Genomic DNA, 13,428 nt, shown 5'->3' on the forward strand with positions numbered 1-13,428 from the left:
ATAGTAGTTATCAGCTAAATAGAACTGTACACACCATTGAGTTGAATGCATTACTTTCTATTCAATGCATTCTGTGGTAACCTTGTGTACATAACTACTTAGGATGATTTGGAACTGTATAGATATTGCATGTACCGTGCTCAGTACCATGGAATAATACAATGCAAGCTGAATTCAGTAACCTACCTGTTACCATTTACAGTGGAACAGCCATTGACTTGGTTTACTTCTGCAAAGGCTAAAGTTCCACTGTGTAGAGAAGGCAATGTTACTGAAAGTAACTTCTGGAGCATAGGTCGCACACTCATAAAATTGGTTGCTGACAACTCTAAATCATATGGTTAGTGTAGAAACAATGTTTACTTCATGTTAGCACATAGTAGTTATCAGCAAAATTGAGCTGTACACACCATTGAGTTGAATGCATTACTTTCTGTTCAATGCATTCTGTGGTAACTTTGCGTACATGACTACTCAGGGTGATTTGGAACTGTATAGATATTGCATGTACAGTGCTCAGTACCATGGAATACTCCAATGCAAGCGGAATTCAGTAACCTACCTGTTACCATTTGTAGTGGAACAGCCATTGACTTGGTTTACTTCTGCAAAGGCTAAAGTTCCACTGTGTAGAAAAGGTAATGTTACTGAAAGTAACTTCTGGAGCATAGGTAGCACACTCATAATATTGGTTGCAGACAAGTCCAAATCATATGGTTAGTGTGCTAACATCGTTTACATCATGTTAGCACATAGTAGTTATCAGCAAAATTGAACTGTACACACCATTGAGTTGAATGCATTACTTTCTATTCAATGCATTCTGTGGTAACCTTGTGTACATAACTACTTAGGATGATTTGGAACTGTATAGATATTGCATGTACCGTGCTCAGTACCATGGAATAATACAATGCAAGCTGAATTCAGTAACCTACCTGTTACCATTTACAGTGGAACAGCGATTGACTTGGTTTACTTCTGCAAAGGCTAAAGTTCCACTGTGTAGAGAAGGCAATGTTACTGAAAGTAACTTCTGGAGCATAGGTTGCACACTCATAAAATTGGTTGCTGACAACTCTAAATCATATGGTTAGTGTAGAAACAATGTTTACTTCATGTTAGCACATAGTAGTTATCAGCAAAATTGAGCTGTACACACCATTGAGTTGAATGCATTACTTTCTGTTCAATGCATTCTGTGGTAACTTTGCGTACATGACTACTCAGGGTGATTTGGAACTGTATAGATATTGCATGTACAGTGCTCAGTACCATGGAATACACCAATGCAAGCGGAATTCAGTAACCTACCTGTTACCATTTGTAGTGGAACAGCCATTGACTTGGTTTACTTCTGCAAAGGCTAAAGTTCCACTGTGTAGAAAAGGTAATGTTACTGAAAGTAACTTCTGGAGCATAGGTAGCACACTCATAAAATTGGTTGCAGACAAGTCCAAATCATATGGTTAGTGTGCTAACATCGTTTACATCATGTTAGCACATAGTAGTTATCAGCAAAATTGAACTGTACACACCATTGAGTTGAATGCATTACTTTCTATTCAATGCATTCTGTGGTAACCTTGTCTACATAACTACTTAGGATGATTTGGAACTGTATAGATATTGCATGTACCGTGCTCAGTACCATGGAATAATACAATGCAAGCTGAATTCAGTAACCTACCTGTTACCATTTACAGTGGAACAGCCATTGACTTGGTTTACTTCTGCAAAGGCTAAAGTTCCATTGTGTAGAGAAGGCAATGTTACTGAAAGTAACTTCTGGAGCATAGGTCGCACACTCATAAAATTGGTTGCTGACAACTCTAAATCATATGGTAAAAACAATGTTTACTTCATGTTAGCACATAGTAGTTATCAGCAAAATTGAGCTGTACACACCATTGAGTTGAATGCATTACTTTCTGTTCAATGCATTCTGTGGTAACTTTGCGTACATGACTATTCAGTGTGATTTGGAACTGTATAGATATTGCATGTAGAGTGCTCAGTACCATGGAATACTCCAATGCAAGCGGAATTCAGTAACCTACCTGTTACCATTTTCAGTGGAACAGCCATTGACTTGGTTTACTTCTGCAAAGGCTAAAGTTCCACTGTGTAGAGAAGGCAATGTTACTGAAAGTAACTTCTGGAGCATAGGTTGCACACTCATAAAATTGGTTGCTGACAACTCTAAATCATATGGTTAGTGTACAAACAATGTTTACATCATGTTAGCACATAGTAGTTATCAGCAAAATTGAACTGTACACACCATTGAGTTGAATGCATTACTTTCTATTCAATGCATTCTGTGGTAACCTTGTGTGCATAACTACTCAGGGTGATTTGGAACTGTATAGATATTGCATGTACAGTGCTCAGTACCATGGAATAATACAATGCAAACTGAATTCAGTAACCTACCTGTTACCATTTCCAGTGGAACAGACATTGACTTGGTTTACTTCTGCAAAGGCTAAAGTTCCACTGTGTAGAGAAGGCAATGTTACTGAAAGGAACTTCTGGAGCATAGGTTGCACACTCATAAAATTGGTTGCTGACAACTCTAAATCATATGGTTAGTGTACAAACAATGTTTACTTCATGTTAGCACATAGTAGTTATCAGCAAAATTGAGCTGTACACACCATTGAGTTGAATGCACACTTTCTGTTCATTGCATTCTGTGGTAACTTTGCGTACATGAGTATTCAGTGTGATTTGGAACTGTATAGATATTGCATGTAGAGTGCTCAGTACCATGGAATACTCCAATGCAAGCGGAATTCAGTAACCTACCTGTTACCATTTGCAGTGGAACAGCCATTGACTTGGTTTACTTCTGCAAAGGCTAAAGTTCCACTGTGTAGAGAAGGCAATGTTACTGAAAGTAACTTCTGGAGCAAAGGTTGCACACTCATAAAATTGGTTGCTGACAACTCTAAATCATATGGTTAGTGTACAAACAATGTTTACATCATGTTAGCACATAGTAGTTATCAGCAAAATTGAACTGTAGACACCATTGAGTTGAATGCATTACTTTCTATTCAATGCATTCTCTGGTAACCTTGTGTACATAACTACTCAGGGTGATTTGGAACTGTATAGATATTGCATGCACAGTGCTCAGTACCATGGAATAATACAATGCAAGCTGAATTCAGTAACCTACCTGTTACCATTTACAGTGGAACAGCCATTGACTTGGTTTACTTCTGCAAAGGCTAAAGTTCCACTGTGTAGAGAAGGCAATGTTACTGAAAGTAACTTCTGGATCATAGGTTGCACACTCATAAAATTGGTTGCTGACAACTCTAAATCATATGGTTAGTGTACAAACAATGTTTACATCATGTTAGCACATAGTAGGTATCAGCAAATTTGAACTGTACACACCATTGAGTTGAATGCATTACTTTCTATTCAATGCATTCTGTGGTAACCTTGTGTGCATAACTACTCAGGGTGATTTGGAACTGTATAGATATTGCATGTACAGTGCTCAGTACCATGGACTAATACAATGCAAGCTGAATTCAGTAACCTACCTGTTACCATTTACAGTGGAACAGACATTGACTTGGTTTACTTCTGCAAAGGCTGAAGTTCCACTGTGTAGAAAAGGTAATGTTACTGAAAGTAACTTCTGGAGCATAGGTAGCACACTCATAATATTGGTTGCAGACAAGTCCAAATCATATGGTTAGTGTGCTAACATCGTTTACATCATGATAGCACATAGTAGTTATCAGCAAAATTGAACTGTACACACCATTGAGTTGAATGCATTACTTTCTATTCAATGCATTCTGTGGTAACCTTGTGTACATAACTACTTAGGATGATTTGGAACTGTATAGATATTGCATGTACCGTGCTCAGTACCATGGAATAATACAATGCAAGCTGAATTCAGTAACCTACCTGTTACCATTTACAGTGGAACAGCGATTGACTTGGTTTACTTCTGCAAAGGCTAAAGTTCCACTGTGTAGAGAAGGCAATGTTACTGAAAGTAACTTCTGGAGCATAGGTCGCACACTCATAAAATTGGTTGCTGACAGCTCTAAATCATACGGTTAGTGTAGAAACAATGTTTACTTCATGTTAGCACATAGTAGTTATCAGCAAAATTGAGCTGTACACACCATTGAGTTGAATGCATTACTTTCTGTTCAATGCATTCTGTGGTAACTTTGCGTACATGACTACTCAGGGTGATTTGGAACTGTATAGATATTGCATGTACAGTGCTCAGTACCATGGAATACTCCAATGCAAGCGGAATTCAGTAACCTACCTGTTACCATTTGCAGTGGAACAGCCATTGACTTGGTTTACTTCTGCAAAGGCTAAAGTTCCACTGTGTAGAAAAGGTAATGTTACTGAAAGTAACTTCTGGAGCATAGGTAGCACACTCATAAAATTGGTTGCAGACAAGTCCAAATCATATGGTTAGTGTGCTAACATCGTTTACATCATGTTAGCACATAGTAGTTATCAGCAAAATTGAACTGTACACACCATTGAGTTGAATGCATTACTTTCTATTCAATGCATTCTGTGGTAACCTTGTGTACATAACTACTTAGGATGATTTGGAACTGTATAGATATTGCATGTACCGTGCTCAGTACCATGGAATAATACAATGCAAGCTGAATTCAGTAACCTACCTGTTACCATTTACAATGGAACAGCCATTGACTTGGTTTACTTCTGCAAAGGCTAAAGTTCCACTGTGTAGAGAAGGCAATGTTACTGAAAGTAACTTCTGGAGCATAGGTCGCACACTCATAAAATTGGTTGCTGACAACTCTAAATCATATGGTAAAAACAATGTTTACTTCATGTTAGCACATAGTAGTTATCAGCAAAATTGAGCTGTACACACCATTCAGTTGAATGCATTACTTTCTGTTCAATGCATTCTGTGGTAACTTTGCGTACATGACTATTCAGTGTGATTTGGAACTGTATAGATATTGCATGTAGAGTGCTCAGTACCATGGAATACTCCAATGCAAGCGGAATTCAGTAACCTACCTGTTACCATTTGCAGTGGAACAGCCATTGACTTGGTTTACTTCTGCAAAGGCTAAAGTTCCACTGTGTAGAGAAGGCAATGTTACTGAAAGTAACTTCTGGAGCATAGGTTGCACACTCATAAAATTGGTTGCTGACAACTCTAAATCATATGGTTAGTGTACAAACAATGTTTACATCATGTTAGCACATAGTAGTTATCAGCAAAATTGAACTGTACACACCATTGAGTTGAATGCATTACTTTCTATTCAATGCATTCTGTGGTAACCTTGTGTGCATAACTACTCAGGGTGATTTGGAACTGTATAAATATTGCATGTACAGTGCTCAGTACCATGGAATAATACAATGCAAGCTGAATTCAGTAACCTACCTGTTACCATTTCCAGTGGAACAGACATTGACTTGGTTTACTTCTGCAAAGGCTAAAGTTCCACTGTGTAGAGAAGGCAATGTTACTGAAAGGAACTTCTGGAGCATAGGTTGCACACTCATAAAATTGGTTGCTGACAACTCTAAATCATATGGTTAGTGTACAAACAATGTTTACTTCATGTTAGCACATAGTAGTTATCAGCAAAATTGAGCTGTACACACCATTGAGTTGAATGCATTACTTTCTGTTCAATGCATTCTGTGGTAACTTTGCGTACATGACTATTCAGTGTGATTTGGAACTGTATAGATATTGCATGTAGAGTGCTCAGTACCATGGAATACTCCAATGCAAGCGGAATTCAGTAACCTACCTGTTACCATTTGCAGTGGAACAGCCATTGACTTGGTTTACTTCTGCAAAGGCTAAAGTTCCACTGTGTAGAGAAGGCAATGTTACTGAAAGTAACTTCTGGAGCATAGGTTGCACACTCATAAAATTGGTTGCTGACAACTCTAAATCATATGGTTAGTGTACAAACAATGTTTACATCATGTTAGCACATAGTAGTTATCAGCAAAATTGAACTGTACACACCATTGAGTTGAATGCATTACTTTCTATTCAATGCATTCTGTGGTAACCTTGTGTGCATAACTACTCAGGGTGATTTGGAACTGTATAAATATTGCATGTACAGTGCTCAGTACCATGGAATAATACAATGCAAGCTGAATTCAGTAACCTACCTGTTACCATTTCCAGTGGAACAGACATTGACTTGGTTTACTTCTGCAAAGGCTAAAGTTCCACTGTGTAGAGAAGGCAATGTTACTGAAAGGAACTTCTGGAGCATAGGTTGCACACTCATAAAATTGGTTGCTGACAACTCTAAATCATATGGTTAGTGTACAAACAATGTTTACTTCATGTTAGCACATAGTAGTTATCAGCAAAATTGAGCTGTACACACCATTGAGTTGAATGCACACTTTCTGTTCATTGCATTCTGTGGTAACTTTGCGTACATGACTATTCAGTGTGATTTGGAACTGTATAGATATTGCATGTAGAGTGCTCAGTACCATGGAATACTCCAATGCAAGCGGAATTCAGTAACCTACCTGTTACCATTTGCAGTGGAACAGCCATTGACTTGGTTTACTTCTGCAAAGGCTAAAGTTCCACTGTGTAGAGAAGGCAATGTTACTGAAAGTAACTTCTGGAGCAAAGGTTGCACACTCATAAAATTGGTTGCTGACAACTCTAAATCATATGGTTAGTGTACAAACAATGTTTACATCATGTTAGCACATAGTAGTTATCAGCAAAATTGAACTGTACACACCATTGAGTTGAATGCATTACTTTCTATTCAATGCATTCTGTGGTAACCTTGTGTGCATAACTACTCAGGGTGATTTGGAACTGTATAAATATTGCATGTACAGTGCTCAGTACCATGGAATAATACAATGCAAGCTGAATTCAGTAACCTACCTGTTACCATTTCCAGTGGAACAGACATTGACTTGGTTTACTTCTGCAAAGGCTAAAGTTCCACTGTGTAGAGAAGGCAATGTTACTGAAAGGAACTTCTGGAGCATAGGTTGCACACTCATAAAATTGGTTGCTGACAACTCTAAATCATATGGTTAGTGTACAAACAATGTTTACTTCATGTTAGCACATAGTAGTTATCAGCAAAATTGAGCTGTACACACCATTGAGTTGAATGCACACTTTCTGTTCATTGCATTCTGTGGTAACTTTGCGTACATGACTATTCAGTGTGATTTGGAACTGTATAGATATTGCATGTAGAGTGCTCAGTACCATGGAATACTCCAATGCAAGCGGAATTCAGTAACCTACCTGTTACCATTTGCAGTGGAACAGCCATTGACTTGGTTTACTTCTGCAAAGGCTAAAGTTCCACTGTGTAGAGAAGGCAATGTTACTGAAAGTAACTTCTGGAGCAAAGGTTGCACACTCATAAAATTGGTTGCTGACAACTCTAAATCATATGGTTAGTGTACAAACAATGTTTACATCATGTTAGCACATAGTAGTTATCAGCAAAATTGAACTGTAGACACCATTGAGTTGAATGCATTACTTTCTATTCAATGCATTCTCTGGTAACCTTGTGTACATAACTACTCAGGGTGATTTGGAACTGTATAGATATTGCATGTACAGTGCTCAGTACCATGGAATAATACAATGCAAGCTGAATTCAGTAACCTACCTGTTACCATTTACAGTGGAACAGCCATTGACTTGGTTTACTTCTGCAAAGGCTAAAGTTCCACTGTGTAGAGAAGGCAATGTTACTGAAAGTAACTTCTGGATCATAGGTTGCACACTCATAAAATTGGTTGCTGAGAACTCTAAATCATATGGTTAGTGTGCTAACATCGTTTACATCATGTTAGCACATAGTAGTTATCAGCAAAATTGAACTGTACACACCATTGAGTTGAATGCATTACTTTCTATTCAATGCATTCTGTGGTAACCTTGTGTGCATAACTACTCAGGGTGATTTGGAACTGTATAGATATTGCATGTACAGTGCTCAGTACCATGGAATAATACAATGCAAGCTGAATTCAGTAACCTACCTGTTACCATTTCCAGTGGAACAGACATTGACTTGGTTTACTTCTGCAAAGGCTAAAGTTCCACTGTGTAGAGAAGGCAATGTTACTGAAAGGAACTTCTGGAGCATAGGTTGCACACTCATAAAATTGGTTGCTGACAACTCTAAATCATATGGTTAGTGTACAAACAATGTTTACTTCATGTTAGCACATAGTAGTTATCAGCAAAATTGAGCTGTACACACCATTGAGTTGAATGCACACTTTCTGTTCATTGCATTCTGTGGTAACTTTGCGTACATGACTATTCAGTGTGATTTGGAACTGTATAGATATTGCATGTAGAGTGCTCAGTACCATGGAATACTCCAATGCAAGCGGAATTCAGTAACCTACCTGTTACCATTTGCAGTGGAACAGCCATTGACTTGGTTTACTTCTGCAAAGGCTAAAGTTCCACTGTGTAGAGAAGGCAATGTTACTGAAAGTAACTTCTGGAGCAAAGGTTGCACACTCATAAAATTGGTTGCTGACAACTCTAAATCATATGGTTAGTGTACAAACAATGTTTACATCATGTTAGCACATAGTAGTTATCAGCAAATTTGAACTGTAGACACCATTGAGTTGAATGCATTACTTTCTATTCAATGCATTCTCTGGTAACCTTGTGTACATAACTACTCAGAGTGATTTGGAACTGTATAGATATTGCATGTACAGTGCTCAGTACCATGGAATAATACAATGCAAGCTGAATTCAGTAACCTACCTGTTATCATTTACAGTGGAACAGCCATTGACTTGGTTTACTTCTGCAAAGGCTAAAGTTCCACTGTGTAGAGAAGGCAATGTTACTGAAAGTAACTTCTGGATCATAGGTTGCACACTCATAAAATTGGTTGCTGACAACTCTAAATCATATGGTTAGTGTACAAACAATGTTTACATCATGTTAGCACATAGTAGGTATCAGCAAAATTGAACTGTACACACCATTGAGTTGAATGCATTACTTTGTATTCAATGCATTCTGTGGTAACCTTGTGTGCATAACTACTCAGGGTGATTTGGAACTGTATAGATATTGCATCTACAGTGCTCAGTACCATGGAATAATACAATGCAAGCTGAATTCAGTAACCTACCTGTTACCATTTACAGTGGAACAGACATTGACTTGGTTTACTTCTGCAAAGGCTAAAGTTCCACTGTGTAGAAAGGGTAATGTTACTGAAAGTAACTTCTGGAGCATAGGTAGCACACTCATAAAATTGGTTGCAGACAAGTCCAAATCATATGGTTAGTGTGCTAACATCGTTTACATCATGTTAGCACATAGTAGTTATCAACAAAATTGAACTGTACACACCATTGAGTTGAATGCATTACTTTCTATTCAATGCATTCTGTGGTAACCTTGTGTACATAACTACTTAGGATGATTTGGAACTGTATAGATATTGCATGTACCGTGCTCAGTACCATGGAATAATACAATGCAAGCTGAATTCAGTAACCTACCTGTTACCATTTACAGTGGAACAGCCATTGACTTGGTTTACTTCTGCAAAGGCTAAAGTTCCACTGTGTAGAGAAGGCAATGTTACTGAAAGTAACTTCTGGAGCATAGGTCGCACACTCATAAAATTGGTTGCTGACAACTCTAAATCATATGGTTATTGTAGAAACAATGTTTACTTCATGTTAGCACATAGTAGTTATCAGCAAAATTGAGCTGTACACACCATTGAGTTGAATGCATTACTTTCTGTTCAATGCATTCTGTGGTAACTTTGCGTACATGACTATTCAGTGTGATTTGGAACTGTATAGATATTGCATGTAGAGTGCTCAGTACCATGGAATACTCCAATGCAAGCGGAATTCAGTAACCTACCTGTTACCATTTGCAGTGGAACAGCCATTGACTTGGTTTACTTCTGCAAAGGCTAAAGTTCCACTGTGTAGAAAAGGCAATGTTACTGAAAGTAACTTCTGGAGCAAAGGTTGCACACTCATAAAATTGGTTGCTGACAACTCTAAATCATATGGTTAGTGTACAAACAATGTTTACATCATGTTAGCACATAGTAGTTATCAGCAAAATTGAACTGTAGACACCATTGAGTTGAATGCATTACTTTCTATTCAATGCATTCTCTGGTAACCTTGTGTGCCTAACTACTCAGGGTGATTTGGAACTGTATAGATATTGCATGTAGAGTGCTCAGTACCATGGAATACTCCAATGCAAGTGGAATTCAGTAACCTACCTGTTACCATTTGCAGTGGATCAGACATTGAGTTGGTTTACTTCTGCAAAGGCTAAAGTTCCACTGTGTAGAAAAGGTAATGTTACTGAAAGTAACTTCTGGAGCATAGGTAGCACACTCATAAAATTGGTGGCAGACAAGTTCAAATCATATGGTTAGTGTGCTAACATCGTTTACATCATGTTAGCACATAGTAGTTATCAGCAAAATTGAACTGTACACACCATTGAGTTGAATGCATTACTTTCTATTCAATGCATTCTGTGGTAACCTTGTGTGCATAACTACTCAGGGTGATTTGGAACTGTATAGATATTGCATGTACAGTGCTCAGTACCATGGAATAATACAATGCAAGCTGAATTCAGTAACCTACCTGTTACCATTTCCAGTGGAACAGACATTGACTTGGTTTACTTCTGCAAAGGCTAAAGTTCCACTGTGTAGAGAAGGCAATGATACTGAAAGGAACTTCTGGAGCATAGGTTGCACACTCATAAAATTGGTTGCTGACAACTCTAAATCATATGGTTAGTGTACAAACAATGTTTACTTCATGTTAGCACATAGTAGTTATCAGCAAAATTGAGCTGTACACACCATTGAGTTGAATGCACACTTTCTGTTCATTGCATTCTGTGGTAACTTTGCGTACATGACTATTCAGTGTGATTTGGAACTGTATAGATATTGCATGTAGAGTGCTCAGTACCATGGAATACTCCAATGCAAGCGGAATTCAGTAACCTACCTGTTACCATTTGCAGTGGAACAGCCATTGACTTGGTTTACTTCTGCAAAGGCTAAAGTTCCACTGTGTAGAGAAGGCAATGTTACTGAAAGTAACTTCTGGAGCAAAGGTTGCGCACTCATAAAATTGTTTGCTGACAACTCTAAATCATATGGTTAGTGTACAAACAATGTTTACATCATGTTAGCACATAGTAGTTATCAGTAAAATTGAACTGTAGACACCATTGAGTTGAATGCATTACTTTCTATTCAATGCATTCTCTGGTAACCTTGTGTACATAACTACTCAGGGTGATTTGGAACTGTATAGATATTGCATGTACAGTGCTCAGTACCATGGAATAATACAATGCAAGCTGAATTCAGTAACCTACCTGTTATCATTTACAGTGGAACAGCCATTGACTTGGTTTACTTCTGCAAAGGCTAAAGTTCCACTGTGTAGAGAAGGCAATGTTACTGAAAGTAACTTCTGGATCATAGGTTGCACACTCATAAAATTGGTTGCTGACAACTCTAAATCATATGGTTAGTGTACAAACAATGTTTACATCATGTTAGCACATAGTAGGTATCAGCAAAATTGAACTGTACACACCACTGAGTTGAATGCATTACTTTCTATTCAATGCATTCTGTGGTAACCTTGTGTGCATAACTACTCAGGGTGATTTGCAACTGTATAGATATTGCATGTACAGTGCTCAGTACCATGGAATAATACAATGCAAGCTGAATTCAGTAACCTACCTGTTACCATTTACAGTGGAACAGACATTGACTTGGTTTACTTCTGCAAAGGCTAAAGTTCCACTGTGTAGAAAAGGTAATGTTACTGAAAGTAACTTCTGGAGCATAGGTAGCACACTCATAAAATTGGTTGCAGACAAGTCCAAATCATATGGTTAGTGTGCTAACATCGTTTACATCATGTTAGCACATAGTAGTTATCAGCAAAATTGAACAGTACACACCATTGAGTTGAATGCATTACTTTCTAATCAATGCATTCTGTGGTAACCTTGTGTACATAACTACTTAGGATGATTTGGAACTGTATAGATATTGCATGTACCGTGCTCAGTACCATGGAATACTCCAATGCAAGCGGAATTCAGTAACCTACCTGTTACCATTTGCAGTGGAACAGCCATTGACTTGGTTTACTTCTGCAAAGGCTAAAGTTCCACTGTGTAGAAAAGGCAATGTTACTGAAAGTAACTTCTGGAGCAAAGGTTGCACACTCATAAAATTGGTTGCTGACAACTCTAAATCATATGGTTAGTGTACAAACAATGTTTACATCATGTTAGCACATAGTAGTTATCAGCAAAATTGAACTGTAGACACCATTGAGTTGAATGCATTACTTTCTATTCAATGCATTCTCTGGTAACCTTGTGTGCCTAACTACTCAGGGTGATTTGGAACTGTATAGATATTGCATGTAGAGTGCTCAGTACCATGGAATACTCCAATGCAAGTGGAATTCAGTAACCTACCTGTTACCATTTGCAGTGGATCAGACATTGACTTGGTTTACTTCTGCAAAGGCTAAAGTTCCACTGTGTAGAAAAGGTAATGTTACTGAAAGTAACTTCTGGAGCATAGGTAGCACACTCATAAAATTGGTTGCTGACAACTCTAAATCATATGGTTATTGTAGAAACAATGTTTACTTCATGTTAGCACATAGTAGTTATCAGCAAAATTGAGCTGTACACACCATTGAGTTGAATGCATTACTTTCTGTTCAATGCATTCTGTGGTAACTTTGCGTACATGACTATTCAGTGTGATTTGGAACTGTATAGATATTGCATGTAGAGTGCTCAGTACCATGGAATACTCCAATGCAAGCGGAATTCAGTAACCTACCTGTTACCATTTGCAGTGGAACAGCCATTGACTTGGTTTACTTCTGCAAAGGCTAAAGTTCCACTGTGTAGAAAAGGCAATGTTACTGAAAGTAACTTCTGGAGCAAAGGTTGCACACTCATAAAATTGGTTGCTGACAACTCTAAATCATATGGTTAGTGTACAAACAATGTTTACATCATGTTAGCACATAGTAGTTATCAGCAAAATTGAACTGTAGACACCATTGAGTTGAATGCATTACTTTCTATTCAATGCATTCTCTGGTAACCTTGTGTGCCTAACTACTCAGGGTGATTTGGAACTGTATAGATATTGCATGTAGAGTGCTCAGTACCATGGAATACTCCAATGCAAGTGGAATTCAGTAACCTACCTGTTACCATTTGCAGTGGATCAGACATTGAGTTGGTTTACTTCTGCAAAGGCTAAAGTTCCACTGTGTAGAAAAGGTAATGTTACTGAAAGTAACTTC

The sequence above is a fragment of the Hypanus sabinus genome, chromosome 2 (genome assembly GCF_030144855.1).
Source record: "Hypanus sabinus isolate sHypSab1 chromosome 2, sHypSab1.hap1, whole genome shotgun sequence".
NCBI classification, from domain to species: Eukaryota; Metazoa; Chordata; class Chondrichthyes; order Myliobatiformes; family Dasyatidae; genus Hypanus; species Hypanus sabinus.